Source organism: Artemia sp. Qi Xiang Cuo, chromosome 7 (assembly GCF_049724085.1).
Source record: "Artemia sp. Qi Xiang Cuo chromosome 7, ASM4972408v1, whole genome shotgun sequence".
Lineage (NCBI taxonomy): Eukaryota > Metazoa > Arthropoda > Branchiopoda > Anostraca > Artemiidae > Artemia > Artemia sp. Qi Xiang Cuo.
In genome coordinates this window covers 72,923,796-72,943,752 of record NC_142800.1, presented here as the reverse complement: position 1 = coordinate 72,943,752, position 19,957 = coordinate 72,923,796, and positions in this window count along the sequence as shown.

The following is a 19,957-nucleotide window of genomic DNA, read 5'->3' as shown; positions in this document are numbered from 1 at the left end:
CATAGACCTTTGGAATTTAATCATAGGCTTCAGAAAAAAATGTGACGGCTTTCTAAGAAGATGCTTGATTGAAGAAAGTAAAATTCCAAGATTTCATCCTCAGATTGGTAATATATATCAAAGATAGGATTTTGTTCTATCTTTGGAATATTTAATTGCATTTTCTATTTGTTTTTTCTAGTAAACAACTTTTTGATAAAATGAGCTTGCAATATAAGTAGTTTGTATATTTTGCTCCAACCACAAGCGTGCGATAAGCATGCAGTAATTGGAATGGCACATCAAAAATCTATGCATATTTTCTGTCAGATTGCCATAAGGGTTTGATTGACGAAGTCTGTCTAGTCTATTCATTAAATTGTTATGTTCAAAGAGAATACAAGAAGTGCAATTATAATACAATACAATTTGTTGCAATTCTTCAATCTTTCCAAAACAGATGTAGACATTTAAATGCATATAGATAATAAACAAATGTAATTGTAACGTACAAAAAAGATATAGACACTAAAACGAAACTAAAAATAGAAAAAAAACACAATAAATAAACATAGCTTAGCTATCTTCAAAATATTCTTCAAATTGTGATTGGAGCATACCAAGTAGCATAATTTGGCAACTTTCTGATTGTTGGAATAAGTGCCTCTTCAGCGTAAGGAAACACGGGAAGTCCAATGGAACTCATGGAATCTAAGCAAATGAAAATTTGAACACCTTTGTTAGTGGTGTTAGTAGAACATGGCAACGTGTATAAAACTCTTAAGAGGTTTTCACGCCACCTACATAATTTACTTTGCCAAGTGGTCAAGTTACCTCTCGTTAATCATACCCTTTCACACTCAAACAAGTTCTTTCACACTGGACAAACATAAAAATCCACAGTCCCTCATAATTATCGACTAAAGTCATCTCAATCACGACAAAAAACTTTTCAAACATCAAAAATATCGAAGCATGAAAGCTTTTTAATCGAGAGTTTGTTAATTTATTTTGAGGTTTATTAATCCAGGTCATCCAGACATTTCCCTTTGTTGGTGCTATTGTTGGTAATATTTTGTTTTATTCATATTAATCTAAAAGGCTCTACAATGCCATATGAAAGAGCCTTTAAATACGGGTATCATCACAAATCATGATATGGACTATGAAAAGTATGGCTGTAAACAAGAGACAATAAATATATAAATTATTGAACATATTAATATTATTACTCAGACACCATAAATATTTTTACAGTTTACATAATGACCCTAGTGATTCTGAACTGAGGCAAGCATCAGCACATTTTACTTTCGATGAAGAAACCTCCACATAGTTAGAGACAAGTTCACCGTAAATAAAAAATAACGAAATTTTATTCTCTCTTGTCAAGTTAGAACTAGCTGATCAATCAGTTTATTCGTTTTTTTATATTGGAAACTATGATACAAAAGACCTAGGATCGCATTTTCTGCTAACTGATTAAGAAATTTAATCATATACCTTTGGAATTTAATCATAGGGTTCAGAAAAAAATGTGGCGGCTTTCTAAGAAGATGCTTGAGTGAAAAAAGTAAAATTCCTAGATTTCATCCTCAGATTGGTAATATATATCAAAGATATGATTTTGTTCTATCTTTGAAATATTTAACTGCATTTTCTATTTGTTTTTTCTATTAAACAACTTTTTAATAAAATGAGCTTGCAATATAAGTAGTTTTTATATTTTGCTCCAACCACAAGCGTGCGATAAGCATGCAGGAATTGGAATGGCACATCAAAAATCTATGCATATTTTCTGTCAGAATGCCATAAGGGTTTAATTGACGAAGTTTGTCTAGTCTAATCATTAAATTGTAATGTTCAAAGAGAATACAAGAAGTGCAATTATAATACAATACAATTTGTTGCAATTCTTCAATCTTTCCAAAACAGATGTAGACATTTAAATGCATATAGATAATAAACAAATGTAATTGTAACGTACAAAAAAGATATAGACACTAAAACGAAACTAAAAATAGAAAAAAAACACAATAAATAAAAATTGCTTAGCTATCTTCAAAAGATTCTTCAAATTGTGATTGGAGCATACCAAGTAGCATAATTTGGCAACCTTCTGATTGTTGGAATAAGTGCCTCTTCAGTGTAAGGAAACACGGGAAGTCCAATGGAACTCATGAAATCTAAGCAAATGAAAATTTGAACACCTTTGTTAGTGGTGTTAGTAGAACATGGCAACGTGTATAAAACTCTTAAGAGGTTTTCACACCACCTACATAATTTACTTTGCCAAGTGGTCAAGTTACCTTTCGTTAATCATAACCTTTCACACTCAAACAAGTTCTTTCACACTGGTCAAACATAAAAATCCACAGTCCCTCATAATTATCGACTAAAGTCATCTCAATCACCACAAAAAACTTTTCAAAAATCAAAAATATCGAAGCATGAAAGCTTTCTAATCGAGAGTTTGTTAATTTATTTTGAGGTTTATTAATCCAGGTCATCCAGACATTTCCCTTTGTTGGTGCTATTGTTGGTAATATTTTGTTGGTAATATATATATTGTTGGTATTGTTGGTATAATATTTGTTGGTAAACTCAGTAAGATTGTGTAACCCAACGTCAAGTTTTTATTCATATTAATCTAAAAGGCTCTACAATGCCGTATGAAAGAGCCTTTAGATACGGGTATCATCACAAATCATGATATGGACTATGAAAAGTATGGCTGTAAACAAGAGACAATAAATATATAATGGTAAAATAAAAGAGACAAGAAAATATTGTCAACCTCAATTAAGCAATGACTAAACCAACCGACAGGTGATTGCATCTTAGGTAGAATGACTTCGAAGCATGGTAAGTATGAAAACAGCCTCACTACCGTGCTGATGTCATCTCTTTTGCAACATTCGCCAATTTTGGCTTTTAGTCCAGTAAAAATGAGGTTTAACCTCAAACAAATTGCTATAGGAATGATTCTTTCGCTACTCCACAAAAAGATATTTGCTGATTCCAAATCCAAAAAGTTTGCCGCTCTAGCTTTCTCACAAATTTCATTTTATTAAAGTTGAGGTTGAGGGTGAGCTTTTTCAACGTAAGGAATGCCATCCTGAAAGAACAATCCGAATTTGGGAAGTGGTCTAGGAGTTTGGTTTAACATACTCACATCAGAACATTAAAGCAACTTGAATTGAGGTTGGAGAGGGTAAGATAGTCTCTGAGGTGGTATTTGTGTGTTCTCTGAGTAACATCCAGCAAGAATAACAGGTCAAATGCTCCCTCTGTGATGGTTGGTTTCTGTTATTAGGTATTTGTACTTCTGAATGGAATAAAATTGAAGAAAACATTTGGACAGCTACAAATATTATAATTTAAAATTATTTTTCGTTGTTGTCATTGTTGTTGGTGTTTCGATAAAAAAAAAAACTAGAAATGAATATATTTGCCAGTAAATTACCATTAGCTATACCTTTTAAGAGGGTTATATTTGCTCCTTATTCGTGGCAGCTCTTATTTGTAAATTAAATGAGCTTTTAACTTTTTTTGTTTTGTTATTGCTGATGATTTCAGAACAAATAAAAAACATATTGTTGAAATTCGAACCGTTTTTGGCAAAACACAAATTATATTTTTGTGTTAAAGCCATACTTTTCTTTATGGTAATTTCTGTTCGTTTTAGGTTTGACCTACCTGTTTATTTTTTAGGTTCTATTTTTTCATCTAAGTTAACATTGGCTATTTTTTTGTCACGGCCCCTGAGTGTTTTGGATCTATTGGCTTATCTTTTTGCTGAAATGTTGGCAGAAACTGCAGATTGGACTTTGGAATGTAGATAGTCAGAACTAGCTCAATTTTGTATCAAATCAGAATTGCATTGTGGAGCTAGGTTATTCCTTTTTTCTGAAGAAAGTTTCCACTGGATACGTTTCTGCCTCAGATGATACATTTGGTTCTAGGTGTCTGTGTTTGAACTCCCAGGAGCCCACCAACCTCGTGAAAACTTACCTGCGTAAAATTCTTTGCAATGGAAAATTCTCCCACCACCTGGAGACTCCCCCCCCACAGGGTATCCCCTTGGAAAATTTTTCCATTAAATATCCCCCCCCCATTTTTCCCTAGACAGTTTCAGAAGTTCATTGGAAGGAAAAATAAAAGTTCTACTCGCCTCTTTGTATAGGAGGCAATGCTATAAGTAGCATGACCGTTATGGATGCTGATCTTACGCCTGAAACTCTAAATTTTATACCCTAAGCCTCATTGCATATACCCTAAGTCTTATCAGCGTATTGCAGATGGTAAATAATACAATAAAACCATTTTCATTTTGTATTTCACAGATGTCACAAGTAAATTTGTTTTGCTATTAGCTTGAATAAATCATCTTGTGGTATATGTTTGAATGTCCACTTTTGTTATTGACTGTGGAACATGAAGAAATTGACTGTTATTACTGAAAAGTGAATTATGTTTTATTTGAGTAAGATAAAAGCTTATGAAGTACTATATTACGCCATATGAGTTCATATGTAAATATATAGTATTGTATGCACCATTACTTCAATAAGTATACTTCATTGAATTAATTTGTTATGTGTCCAACATTTATGTGGCCACCCTCATGGCAGTCCATGGCTGATTATTGATAGTAATTACTTTATTATGCGATGGTGTTGCTTAAAATATATTGGTTTCAGAAATAAGATGGAAATAAGCAAATTCATAATTCAAAAATACCAATTATTTCATCAAAATATTTTGATGCTAGAAATAAAACGAAGGAGAATATGTGATAATGTTACTCAAATAGAATTATTTCTTGAAATAAGATGGAAATAAGCCAATGCATTATTCAAAAATAACAAATATTTTCTTCAAAAGGTTTTACTACTTGAAGTAAGATGAGGAAGCATGTGATAGTATTGCTCAAAATGTATTGCTTCTTGGATATTCAAATATCTTCGATATTCTATACATTCAAAATATCTCGTTTCTTGAAAATAAGATGGAAATAAGAAAATGTATTATTCAAAATACATAATAATTTACTCAAAATGTTTTACTGTTTGAAATAAGACGAGGAAATATGCGATGGTCTAGCTCAAATTGTATGGTTTCTTGAAATAAGTTGGAAATAAGCAAATGCATTTTTCAAAAATACATAAATACATTTTTATCAAAATGTTTTCCAGACTGAAATATGATGAGGAAATATGTGAAGGTCTTGCTCGAAATGTATTATTTCTTGAAATAAGATTTTCTAGTTACTGATTTAGTAACAAAAACTCATTGAAAGCAATTTTTGAGTACAACAAACTCAGATACTTGATAAATTCCGAGTGTTTTAAATGGTAGCTGATTACAAAAATTTAATGAAAAAATTTCGAGTACAAAAAATCAATTAGTTAATAAATTCCGTGTGTTTTAACTGCTGAAAGAATATCAAAAATTTAATAAAAAACTTATGCGTAAAACAGGCTCAGCTATTTGATAAATTCCGAGTGTTTTACTTGCAGGAAGAGTACCAAAAATATAATAAAACCATTTTTGAGTACAACAAACTCAGCTACTTGGGAAATAAAGAGAAATGATTACTGACTGCATATTAAAAAATTTAATAAAAGAACTCTTGAGTACAGCAAACTCAGATAGTTGATAAATTCCGAGCGTTTTAAAGGCTAGCTGATTACAAAAATTCAATGAAAAAACTTTTGAGTACAATAAAATCAACTAGGTGATAAATTCCAGATGTTTTAACTGCTGACAGAATATCAAAAACTTAATAAAAGAACTTTGAATACAGCAAACTTGATTAGTTGATAAATTCCGAGTGTTTTAGTTGCTAGCTGAGAACAAGGAAAAATTAAGGAAAGAACTTTAGAGTACAACAAACTTAAATAGTTTATAAATTTAGAGTGTTTTAGTTGGTGACTGAATATTAGAAATCTAATAAAAGCACTTTTGAATACAACAAACTCAGCTATTTACTAAATTCCGAGTGTTTTAGTTGCTGACTGAGTAACACAAATATTATAAATGTACTTTCCAATACAAATAACACTGCATGTTGGTAAATTCTATGTGTTTTAGTTACCGACTGGGTTTAAACAATTTTGATAAAACCACTTTTGATTACAGCAAAACTAAACTAGTTGATAAAATAAAAGTTCAAAATAGGGATAAAACCTTTTTTAATAGACAGTGTACAGAAATTCACAAAAACACCAGATATTTCGGTCACATATACAGTGATCATCATCAGCAATAACACTAAGCAAAAACAAATTTAAAACAAAAGTTTATATACGAAATCAAATAAAACTACATATTGTTTAATTCTCTAATTCTTTTCAAAGCAAAGGCGGAAGCTTGCCTCTTTGACCTTCTTGGATTCGGTTCATTAGCATTCAATGGTATAACATTTGGACAGAGGTCAACTACATTGGGTGAATTGAACTTTACTCTGTCAGATTTTAATAAATTATCATAGATAGATTTCAGCCCAAATTCACCTGTCTCCCGATTGAAAGCAATATTCTTGAATAAGATTTTCTTTATTTCAAGAGTTTCACGAAAATTTTGCTTTAAGCCCCGATCCCTAGAAATCAAAGAGACATTCTCGAACAAAATAAAATGGCCTGGAAAATTGAAAAGATGTTCTGTAAGGGCTGAAGTAAAATCTTCAGACTTAGAATCTTGGTTTAAAGCTGAAGAAATAGAATCTTTATGTTGTAATAATCTCATTTCCAAACTCTGGTTAGTACGTCCCACATATGAGCTTCCGCAAGTACATGGGATCTGATAAGCCCCACTTTGTTGCCCCAATGAAGTTAGATCCTTCCCAGAATTTAGAAAACTACTCAAAGTATTATTACTCTTTAAATCTACCCTTAGACCATTGCTTTGTAAAATTTCTTTAAGTTTTTCACTTAGCCCGGGTACAAATGGTAAGGAACAAAAAACTTCCTTCTCCCGAGTTGTCTCCAAGACTTCCTTAGAAATCTGTAGAAACATTTTTCTTCTTTTAAAAAAATCTGGTTAATTAGCCACTCTGGATACATGTTGCTAATTAGTATTTTCATTAGAAAAGACAAATCCTCCTCAAAGAATTTTGGAGCAAATACTAAATATCCGGTCAGTTAAACAAATTATCAAACCAATTTTTACTTGGCGAGCGTGACCAGAACTATAAGACAAAAATTTATTGTTATTTGTCGGTTTTCTGTAAATTTTAAAATCCAGACTATTTTCATTTTTTAAAAGAAGAACATCAAGAACAGGAAGTTTCCCATAATCTTCTAATTCACCAGTAAACTTTAAATCCCCCCCCAAACAACTAAGATGTTCCAAAAATCCTTTTGATTCCTCCTCCTCATAATCCCATACTGAAATTATGTCTTCCATATACCGGCCCCAAAAAATTTGTTTTAAAAAATATGAATCCAACGCAATTGTTTTAATATTCTCCAAAAAAAATATTAGCTAATAAATGGGATAAAGGAGCCCCCATAGGTAAACCATTTATTTGCTCGAAATACTCCCCTCTGAATTTAAAAAAAATAAGGGAACATATGGCACATCCTTACTAAATACATAATTACAGAAACTTCCAAATCTGTTTGCCATTAATGAAATCCAAATTTCTTAACAGCTTTCTTTTTAGAAGAGTTTCGGCTGCTTCTACATCAATATTTGTATACATTGAAATAATGTCGAAGCTTGAAACCAAATAACTTGAAGAAATTTTTACTTTTTTCAGTTTTTCAACCACATTCGAAGAATTCTTAATGTAAGAAATTTATGTAGACAAAAGTGGTTTACAGATTGACACTAACCACTTGCTCAAAACACTTACTGGTGACCTTGTACTTGACACAATTGGTCGTAATGGCAGGTTAGGCTTATGAATTTTGGGAAGTCCATATAATTTAGGGCACAAGGAACTGCGTGGTAGGCTTTTGTAATAAAGTTGAGGTGTTATTTTTCCATCATCCTTTAAATAATTTAATTCTTTCTTAAACTTATTTGTAAAAGAGTCTGTTGGATTAAACAATAGGTTCTTGAATGCTTTTTCATCATTTAGTAGACTTCTTAATTTTGATTCATAGTCCTCAGTATTCATGACAACTAAAGTGTTACTCTTATCTGCTTTTGTAATGGTAATTGAACCATCCTTTTTCAAGTTCTTAAGAATTCTTATGTCTTTGATGGTCGTACTAGGAAATTCTGGTTTCAATACAAAATTAGATAGGGTTTTCACGGTAGAAGCTCTTATTAAGCTAACATCTTTTATTACATTTGCGTCCTTATGCAAAGATGTTTCTATTGAAGAGATAATGTCTTCCACGGGGACTTTCTCCGGTTTAAATTGACCTTTTCAAGCACTGATTGTTCTTATTCCGTTAAAGCTTGTTGATGAAAAATTAACCAAACCTGATCCAAGAATTGACGAAGGTATTACCGCATTACTTGTTGTTAGTTTCGAATTTTTTTTTAGCAATCTTTCTCTGGAAAGGCGAAAGTCATGATTGAAGTGTTTTTTTCCTATTTGTTGAATAAAAGAAAAGTCACTTACACTAACCTTTTTTTATATAAGATTTTCCAGGGAAAGTTTATCTCTCACTATTAAAGATCTTTTTCGACTTTTATCCTTAATAATGTGATTTAAAGTCTTGAAATGTAAGCTTCGTTCAAACTTTTCTTCCTTGAAAGTGCCCAAATGTAAATTGAATTTTAGTGAAGGTGGCACAATTCTCATCTTCTTACATCGTAGAAGAAAATCCTGCTGGTTGATAACATTTGCATGTTTTTTCTGAGTGCTTGTAAATTTATAAACATTTTTGGTCAAATTATCTCCATAAATATGACGTAGATATTTTCGGAGACCACACTGCATTTTCATGACGATAAAATTAAATTTCAAAATAAGGATAAAAACTTTTTTACCATATGTGCCCGGGCTAAGTGAAAAACTTAAATTTCGTACATTAAGAATTCTTCAAATTTTGTTGAAAAATAAAAAAAGTTGAAATGTCTTCAAGGTCTTTGTTTTCAAGCTTCGACATTATATCTATGTACACAATTATTGATGTAGAAGCACCCGAAAGTCTTCTAGAAAGAAAGCTGTTAAGACATTTGGATTTGATTAGTGGCAAAACAGATTTGGAAGTTTCTGTAATTATGTGTTTAGTAAGGATATGCAATAAGTTCTCTTATTTTTGTCAATTCAGAGGGGAGTATTTCGAGCAAATAAATGGTTTACCTATGGCGGCCCCTTTATCCCCTTTATTAGCTAATATTTTTGAGGAGAATATTGAAACAATTGCGTTGGATTCATATTTTTAAAAACATATTTTTTGGGGCCGGTATATGGATGACATAATTTCAGTATGGGATTATATGAAGGAGAAACTAAAAGGATTTTTGGAACATATTAATTGTTTTGGGGGGATTTTAAGTTTATTACTGAACTAGAAGAGAATGGGAAACTTCCTTTTCTTGGTATTCTTCTTTTGAAAAATGAAAATAGTCTGAATTTTAAAATTTACAGAAAACCGACAAATAACAATGGATTTTTGTCTTATAGTTCCGGTCACGCTCGCCAAGTAAAATTTGGTTTGATTATTTCTTTAACTGACCGGATATTTAGTATTTGCTCTCAAAAATTTTTTGAGGAGGAGTGTCTTTTCTAAGGAAAATACTAAATAGCAACATGTATCCAGAGTGGCTAATTAACCAGATTTTTTCAAAAAGAAGAAAAAGGTTTCTAGAGACAACTCGGGAGAATGATTTTTTTTCCTTATCATATGTACCCGGGCTAACTGAAAAACTTAAAAGAATTTTATAGAGTAATGGTCTAAGGGTAGCTTTAAAGAGTAATAATACTTTGGGTAGTTTTCTAAATTCTGGAAAGGATCTAACTTCATTCGGGCAAGAAAGTGGGGTTTATCAGATCCCATGTACTTGCGGAAGCTCATATGTGGAGTTTGGTTTAGTAAACTAACCAGAGTTTGGAAATGAGATTATTACAACATAAAGATTTTATTTCTTCGGCTTTAAAGCAAGATTCTGAGTCTGAAGATTTTACTTCAGCCCTTTAAGAACATCTTTTCAATTTTAAGACCATTTTATTTTGTTCGAGAATGTCTCTTTGATTTCTAGGGATCGGGGTTTAAAGCAAAATTTTCGTGAAACTCTTGAAATAAAGAAAATCTGATTCAAGAATATTGCTTTGAATCGGGATACAGGTGAATTTGGGCTGAACTCTATCTATGATAATTTATTAAAATCTGACAGAGTAAAGTTCAATTCACCCAATATAGTTAACTCTGTCCAAATGTTATACCATTGAACGCTAATAAACCGAATCCAAGAAGGTCAAAGAGGCTAGCTTCCACCTTTGCTTTGAAAAGAATTAGAGAATTAAACAATATGTAGTTTTATTTGATTTCGTATATAAACTTTTGTTTTAAATTGTTTTTGCTTAGTTTTACTACTGATGACGGTCACTGTATATATGACCGAAATATCTGGTATTTTTGTGAATTTCTATTCACTGTCTATTAAAAAGGTTTTTATCCCTATTTTGAACTTTTATTTTATTGTCATGGAAAAGCAGTGTAGTCTCCCAAATTATCTATCTCAACTACTTGATAAATTTGGAGTGTTTCAGTTGCTGACTGAGTATTAAAAATTTAATAAAAGCAAGTTTGAGGACAACAAACTCAGCTAGTTGGCAAATTCTCTAGTTGGTAAATTCTTTTGAGTACAACAAACTCAGCTAGTCGGTATATTCCGAGTGTTCTAGTTCCTGATTGGGTAACATTGATCTTAAGGAAGTCCTTTTCAGTACAGACAAATTTAGCTAGTTGATAAATTCCGTGTATTTTAGTTGCAGGCTGGATACCAAAAATATAATAAGGGTACTTTTAAGTACAACAAAGTCAGCTAGTTGGTAAATTCTGACTGTTTTAGCTACCGACTGGATATTCAAAATGTAATAAAGCTCTTTAGAGTACCACAAATTCATCTAGTTGGAAAATTTCGAGTGGTTTAGTTACTGACTAAATAAGAAGAGCTTAATGAAACCGCTTTTAAGTACAAACGAACTCATCTAGTTGATCAATTCCAAATGTATTTAGCTGTTGGCTGAGTTGCAAAAATTTCATGAAAGTACTTTTGTTTACAGTAAACTCAACTAGTTGGTAAATGCCGAGTATTTTATTTGCTGACCAAGTAACAAAAATTGAATGAAATCGCTTTCTGAGTACAAAAACCTCAGGTAGTTGACGAATTCCTTATGTTTTTAGTTGCAGGCTGAATGCAAAAATTGAAAAAAACACTATTGTGTACAACGAATTCAGCTAGTTGATAAATTCCGTGTATTTTACTTGAAAACAAAGAACCAATAATTTAACGAAAGCGCTTTTGAGTACAGAAAATTCAACTAGTTGGTAAATTCCGAGTTGCTGACTGATTATTAAAAATTTAATAGGAACATTTTTGAGCACAACAAAGTAAGCTTGTTGAAAAATGTTGATAATGTTGATAATGTTGATAAAGCTTGTTAAAGTAAGCTTGTTGATAAATTCCTTGTTTTTTAGTTGCAGGTTGAGTACCAAAATCTAACAAAAGCACTTTGGAGTACAACAAACTCAGCAAGTTGAAAAGTTCCCAGTGTTTTAGTTGCTGACTCAGTAAAAAATTTAATGAAGACCCTTTTGAGTACAAAAAACTCAACTAGCTCATAAATTCCGAAAGTGTTTAGTTGCTGGCTGAGTACCTAAAAATTTAATGAAGGGAATTTTGAGTACAGCAAACTCCACTAGTTGATAAATTCTCTTTGTTTTAGTAGCAGGCTGAGTACCAAGCATTTAATGAAAGCACTCTTTTGCAAAACAAACTCAGCTAGTTGATAAATTCTGTGTGTTTTAGTTGCAGGCTGAATACCAAATATTAATAAATGCAATTTTGTGTACAGAAGACTCAGCTACTTGATAAATTCCGAGTGTTTTAGCTGCTGCTGAGTACCAACAAATTGCATGGAAGCACGTTTCAGTACAACAAACTCATATGGTTGGTAAATTCCGTGAGTTTTAGTCACCGATTGGGGTATAAAAAAAAAATTAATAAAAGCTCTTTTGAGTACAACAAAGTCAACTAGTTGATAAATTTCGAGTGTTTTAGGTGCTGACTGAATATCAAAAATCTAATAAAAGTTAACTTGAGTACAACAAGCTCAGCTAATTAATCAATACCTCGTGTTTTAGTTTAAGGTTCAGTACCAAAATTTAATAAAAGCAATTTAGAGTACAACAAAAACAGCTATCTGGTAAATTCCGAGTGTTTTAGGTGCTGACTGAGTAATAAAAATCTAATAAAAGCAATTTTCAGTACAACAGACTCTGCCTATAGATAAATTCCGCGTGTTTTAGTTACTGACTTGGTTTGAACAATTTTGATAAAAGTACTTTCGTCTGCAACATACTCAACTAGTTGCTTAATTCCGAGTATTTCAGTTGCTTGCTGAGTAACAAAAATTTATTGCTCCTTGTTGAATTGCTCCATGTTGGAAGAAACAAAGTAGAAGAACATTTTTCAATTAGTATTTTTGATTTTATCCTTGTCAAGCTTCGATCCAAGACCAGACTGTGAAAAGTTGTAGGATAAGTTACCGAAGAAGTAGGGAAAATCACCATATAGGACATGAAAAAACTCAATGGAGGACGAAAATTCGTCTGGAAGGAAGAGACATTTGTTGGAGAGAAAGGCTACTTAGTTCTTAAGCTGAGATCGCCAGTTGCCTTAGGAGGAACAGACAGAGGTGCCAAGCAATTCGGTTTTCAGGAAGATTTGAGTGAATTTTTTCCATAGTTCCACCGAAAGAGTCTTTCAGTGACATCTTTTAAGAAAGATTTAACCGAATATTGCCATAGTTTTATCACGTTTTTGAATAGTGCTCACTTTTTTATGCTTATATTCGAAAGTTTGGTAAACGAAATAAAAAAATATGCACCTACCCTTGAGATAATATTATGTCTCAGTTTACCCCATCATTATGTCCAAATTATGGAGGGTATCACGATAGCTGGGACAAAAGGACTGACTGTAGACTTTTACAAGTTTAAAAAAAGTAAATGCGCTAAAAGTTTGTAAAAATTTTTGGGGAAACTAGAATGTTTAGGCTATTGGTTGGCCTTTGAAGCGTTTAGATAGCTTCATCAGGACTCAAGGTATATACAAAAGAAGATTTTTGTCCCAGTCATAGCCAGTCTTCCCTACTCAAACGTGCTTTCATTAAAAGTCTTGTTGCTCAGCCAGCAGCTAAAACACTTTGAATTTGTCAAGTAGCTGAGTTTGATGTGCTCAAAAGAGCTTTCACTAAATTTTTGATACTCTGCCTTTAAGTAAAACACACGGAATTTATCAACTAGCTGAGTTTGTAGAACAGAAAAGTGATTTTATTAAATTTTGTTACTCAGCCTTTAACTAAACTTTAACTCAGGATTAAATTTATGAACTAACTGAATTTGTTATGCTCAAAAGTGCTTTTAAAAATTTTTTCATATTCAGTCAGCAACTAAAACACTCGGTATTTATCAACTAGTTGAATTTGCTGTGCTCAAAAATACTTTCATTAAATTTGTTGGCACTCAGCCAAAAACTAAAAACGTTCATAATGTATCACCTAGTTGAGTTTCTTATACACAGAAGAGCTTTCATTAAATTTTTGTTAGTCAGTCAAAAACAAAAACACTCGGAATTTATCAATTAGCTGACTTTTTTGTACTCTAAAGTGCTTTTATTTAAATATTGGATACCCAGTCAGTAGCTAAAAGACTCGGAATTTACCAACTAGCTGAGTTTCTTGTACTCAAATGTACTTTTATTAAATTTTGATTTTCATTCAGCAACTAAGACACTTGGAATCTATCAGCTAGTTGAGTTTGTTATACTCAAAAGAACTTTCATCAAATTTTTGTTACTCGGTCAAAAACAAAACACTCGGAATTTACCAATTAGCTGACTTTGTTGTACTCTGAAGTGCCTTTGTTAAAGCTTTGGATACCCAGTCGGTAACTAAAACACTCGAAATTTACCAACTAGCTGAGTTTCTTGCATTCAAAAGATGTATTTGTCAAATTTTTGGTGCTCAGCCTGAAACTAAAACATGCGGAATTTATGAATTAGCTGATTTTTTTATGAACAAAAGTGATTTTATGAAATTGGACCTTAAATAAGAAGGACCTTTGTTTTTTATTGGACCTTCAATTTTTCATTCGGCTTGTCTTTTATCATAAAAAGATTTTTAAGCCCATCAATTTCCTTTAAAATGAGCCACTGAACAACTCTCTACGATATTCCAGTGCCAAGCTGTCTTTGGAAAAGAAAAAAGAAAAAGATGCCGTTTATGCAAAGTATCTTCAAATAAAGATGCTGTTTATCAGGCAGCTAGATAAGTCCAATATTTTACCGCTGCACCGCTGCATAATCGAAAAAAATATAAGTTTTAAAAAGGCATCACTTATATATATATATATAGTGATTTATCAACTAGCTGAGTTTTTTCGTATTCAAAAAAGCTTTTGTTAAATTTTTTTTACTCAGTTAGAAACTAAAACCCTCAGAATTTACCAACTGGATGAGTCTGTTGAACTCTAAAGTTCTTTTATTACATTTTTGGATACCTAGTCGGTAATTAAAAAACTCGGATTTTACCAACTAGCTGAGTTTGTTGTATTCAAAAGTGATTTTATTAAATATTTAATACCCAGTGCGTCAGTAAAACATTCGAAATTTACCAAGTAGCTGAGTTTGTTTTATTAAAAGTCCTTTTATTCAATTTTTTGGTACTCAGTCGACAACTAAGACTCTCGCAATGTACCAACTAGCTGAGTTTGTTGTGCTCAAATGGGCTTTTATTAAATTTTTTACTTTCAGTCAGCAACTAAAACACTTGGAATCTATACTCGAGTTTGTTGTACTCAAAAGTGCATTTATTAATACTTAATACCCAGTCAAGGACCTTTTCTTTATGTCACAATGTCTAAATGGACCTTAAATTAACCAATTCAAATAATATAATTTAATTTTTGTTGTTTATAGTGCTTTGATAAATTTCAAAGGAATTCGAAATCTCTGCTTCGGCAAAGGGTTCAAACCTTAACTCCTTCAATTTTTAGCAAAGTGCCAAGAAGTGAATCTGATCTACATTGCCATTCTGGCAATCTTAAAAATTATAAAATGGGTATAATTTATAATTCTATATTTTAGATTTTGCAGATAAATTACTTCTTTTCTAGTGTTTAAAAAAATTACTGTATGTATACTACGGGCTGTTTCTTTAAACTAAATTATTTAGTCATAGGAAGGTCAATTAATCAATGATCGTTTGCCGAATACCTCTTAGTTTTAACTTAATGAGATAAATGATAAAATACAATACTATAATAGATAAATTGTCAAGTATGACATTATTCACAAATGAGTTTTGATTTTTCACAAAAGCTGACTAAAGTGTCGTTCTCCTTCCCGAGAAATGATACCATAATAGGCCAGTAAGATTCTCAGAACCATTAAATTCTCTAGAGAGGCTAAAGAGCAGCGGTGAGTAGTAAATCTTCAAGAGAATTTGTAAATTAAGGTTCATAAACTGAAAATATGGCCTTCCCCTAACCTTCATTATCGAGCAAATAAATAATTAATGACTCTCGTCCCCAAAATATACACCTCTCATAACAGGAGCTATTAATATTTTGAAAGATAAAAGTGAAATATTATACACGTAATAGCAAGCCATAAATTCTATTGGATATTTTTCCGGTTTAATTAAGTATCTTTGAGTGTATAATGTAGAAGGTGTTTTGCATGATGCTAAATCAACAGGGCAATAATAATTTAGTTCAAAAAATTTAGTTCAAAAATAATAAAGTTCAAAAAATATTGAAAATATTTTTTAATACCACCTGGAAACTTGAAAGTCTTTAAATATTTTATACCAAAAATGTTATGATTTTTCAGCGTTTTTTAACCTCAATAGCAATAACAAGAAAATAAATAAAATTACAATGCCAATCAAGGCTACAGGAATGAAAACCCGTTTTATTAGAATTAACATATGTTTGATTTCCCAGTGAATCTCACTATTCAAAATCTTCTTCCAGGCCACCTTGATACTTTGAAATTTTTAAGACTAAACATGAGAGCGTGGGGGACTTCATAGCTATTCAAAGGCCTTTAGGGTGTCGCAACACATGCAGTAATCAATCATAAACTGTATTATTGTTCTCACCATACAGAAGAGTTTGTTGAAAAAACTTGTGGGAGGATAATTTGACATTAAAATTTGAAGTCTGGTGGGGGTTTAAGGTATAAAATGACTGGATAGCAGTCAACCTCTTTCTATGCGCTTCCCATATAACCTGTGCTTCCCACATCAAACTTCCCATAGAAACCTTATATGTTAACAATGGTCAACCTGTACAGGTCACAGCTCGTGCCCCTGGGGCTGGAAGGGGGTTTTCAAATCTGGAGGCATAGTTGCCTGACCTTAGAACTATTTTGAACAAAATGGCTGCCTCAAAATTTTGATCGGATACATTCGGAAAAAAAACGATGTGGGCTGTGGCTTGTTCCCCTCCAATCACTTTTGACGCTTAAAAATAGCACTAGAACTTTTAATTGACAATCGAATGAGCCCCCTCCGAAATTTAAACAACCACCCTTTCTATTTGAAGTGCCTTTGGGAAAAAATAGATAAATAATAATACATTTAACCCTTTTGGCTCTTTACTTTTCTATTTCTTAAAGTTATAAAAGTGCAAACATTTAAAAGAATTTTAACTCTTAAAATATTTAAAGGATTACAGTTAAAAGATTTAAAAGAATATTTGGGGAAATGGTTGGCATGAGAGGGTGGTTAGTTGCCCTAAAATCACTTTCGAATATTAAAAAGAGCAATAGCCCTTTCAACTTCTAATCGAATGAGCCCTTTTTGAAGTTTATAAGACAACACTTTCTACAAAATCCTTATATACCCCAAGAACATAACTTACAATCCTTTCCCTGAGGGCTGTGGGGAGAGTTTCATCCTCAAAGACATATTTTGTAGACCCTTCAACTACGTTGAACAGAATGCCTGTCTCAAAATTCTGAATGGGTGTGTTTGGGGAAATGGTGGGTGTTAGAGGGGGGCTAATTGTCCTCCAATCACTGTCGACTATTGAAAAGGGCACTAGCCCTTTTAATTTCCATTCAAATGAGCCCTTTTTGAAGTTTCCACAACAGCACTTTCTATAAAAACCTTATATGCACTCAGGGCATAACTTAAAACCCTTCCCCTGAGGGTTGTAGGGAGGGGGGGCTGTCATCCTCAAAGATAAAATTTCTAAAACTTAGAAAAATAGATAAAATATCAGCATATGTATATTAAACTAACAATGCACATTTTTTTCAGTAAATTCATTTGAATTTATTTTCAGTAAAGTACAAATAATCTTCTGGCTTTTAGAAAACCTAGGAGTTTTTTAACCCTACTCATATTAATTACTGCTTGTTTTGAGTTTGACTCTCTTATTTATTTTAATTTCTGTTTGTTTTGCGTTTCATTTATTTATTGATACTGATGTGTGGTAGTTGTATGCTTGGTAGATTATTTGATTCTATTTTTGTTCAATTTGGTTTAATGGAGTTCTTTACTTTTTTTTTGGAAAACATTAATTTGTGCAATCTGTTTTTAAATTAATTTATATATAAATAGACAAACCTTGATTGGCATTATAATTTTATTTATTTTCTTGTTATTCCTATTGAGGTTAAAAAACGCTGAAAAATCATAACATTTTCTGTATTAAAATATTTAAAAACTTTCAAGTTTCCAGGTGGTATTAAAAAATATTTTCAATATTTTTTGAACTTTAGAACTTTTAACATATATATATATATATATATATATATATATATATATATATATATATATATATATATATATATATATATATATATATATATATATATATATATATATATATATATATATATACATATATATTGAAAATTGAAAGGGCTAGTGCCCTTTTTAGTAGTCGACAGCAATTGGAAAGCAACTAACCCCGCTCTCACTTCCACCATTTCCCGAACGATCATTAATTAATTGACCTTCCTATGAATAAATAATTTAGTTTAAAGAAACAGCCCGTAGTATACATACAGTAATTTTTTTAAACACTAGAAAAGAAGTAATTTATCTGCAAAATTTAAAATAAAGAATTATAAATTATACCCATTTTATAATTTTTAAGATTGCCAGAATGGCAATGTAGATCTGATTCACTTCTTAGCACTTTGCTAAAAATTGAAGGAGTTAAGGCTTGAACCCTTTGCCAGAGCAGAGATTTCAAATTCCTTTGAAATTTATCAAAGCACTATAAACAACAAAAATTAAATTCTATTATTTGAATTGGTTAATTAGGAGTTTACAAAACCATGGGCTATACATATGAAAATTAAGAAAAAAATGGAACCCCAATTCCGAATGAAAAAGACCGCAATATTTAGGCATTCAGTTCTTAGAAGTAATGGGCAAAAAAATTGCAAGTGAAAATCAGCAAAAGATGCTATACACACACACATATATATATATATATATATATATATATATATATATATATATATATATATATATATATATATATATATATATATATATATATATATATATATATATATATATATATATATATATATATATATATATATATATATATATATAAGTGAGCAATAATTAATTATGTATATGTGCGTATGTTTTCTAAACAGTTCCATATTGGTTCATAATATTGGTATCTTGCTATATTCTCGCATAAAAAAAAACATCTAGATAGGTCAGAATGCTGAGAAAATTCATAAAAGCCTTAATTTTGGTTTTATGCAAATGACATCATGTACTATGTTAGTACATCATATAACCATTTCTTAAGATATCATATATGGTATCATATAAGCATTTTCTTATATGATAGTTGGAAGACCAAAAAACGAAAATTTGTAGTTGCAGTTACTATAAATCATATTTCTTTGGAACCAACACCTGAACTATCAAACGTGATAAGATGTGAAATTCGACAACCTCGACCATCAATTGTGACAACACAAATACGGACAACTAAAGCAAAGGCCATTACTAAATTGTCAGAAGTAATCAAAATCCATAGAAAGGCAGAAATGAAAATGAAGAGCAAAGACACGGGCGGTTAGGAGATATGCGAAAATGACAATTCGAGCGTGTTAAATATGAAAATGAAGAGCAAAAAATGTATGGTTAGAAGACATACGACACCAAACAAGTGAGAGAGTCAAAAATGAAAATGAAGAGCAGCGAGTCAATGAAAATAAACTTGGACATTGAGAATTGAAACTTGTCAAAATTAAAATGATAGCGATGATGATTGGGTTTGGGATTTTGACATGGATGAGGTCATCAGTGCCTACCATAATATGTCAAGATACAACGATTCGGCGATATGTATTTAATAAGGACGAAAGATAAGCCGAGGTGTAACGAACCAAACAAACTGAAAATGATAGCAATTGGATTTTGACATGGATAAGGTCATCAATACCCACCATAACTTTGAAAATCAAAAATATGGACTGGATAAATCGTATGAAGATGAAGAAGTTTTGTCCCATCACCTGAACAATGAAAAGAAACAAACGTTCGGTAATTTGTCTGAGATGGGGGTTAATTGCCCTCCAATCACTGTTGACTATTAAAAAGGGCACTAGTCCTTTCAATTTCCAATCACATGAGCCCTTTTTGAAGTTTCCACAATAGCAGTTTCTATAAAAATCTTATATGTCCTCAGGGAATAACTTAAAACCCTTCCCCTGAGGGTTGTTGGGGGGGCTATCATCCTCAAAGATAAAATTTCTAAAACTTTCAACTACGTTGAACAAAATGGCTATCTCAAGA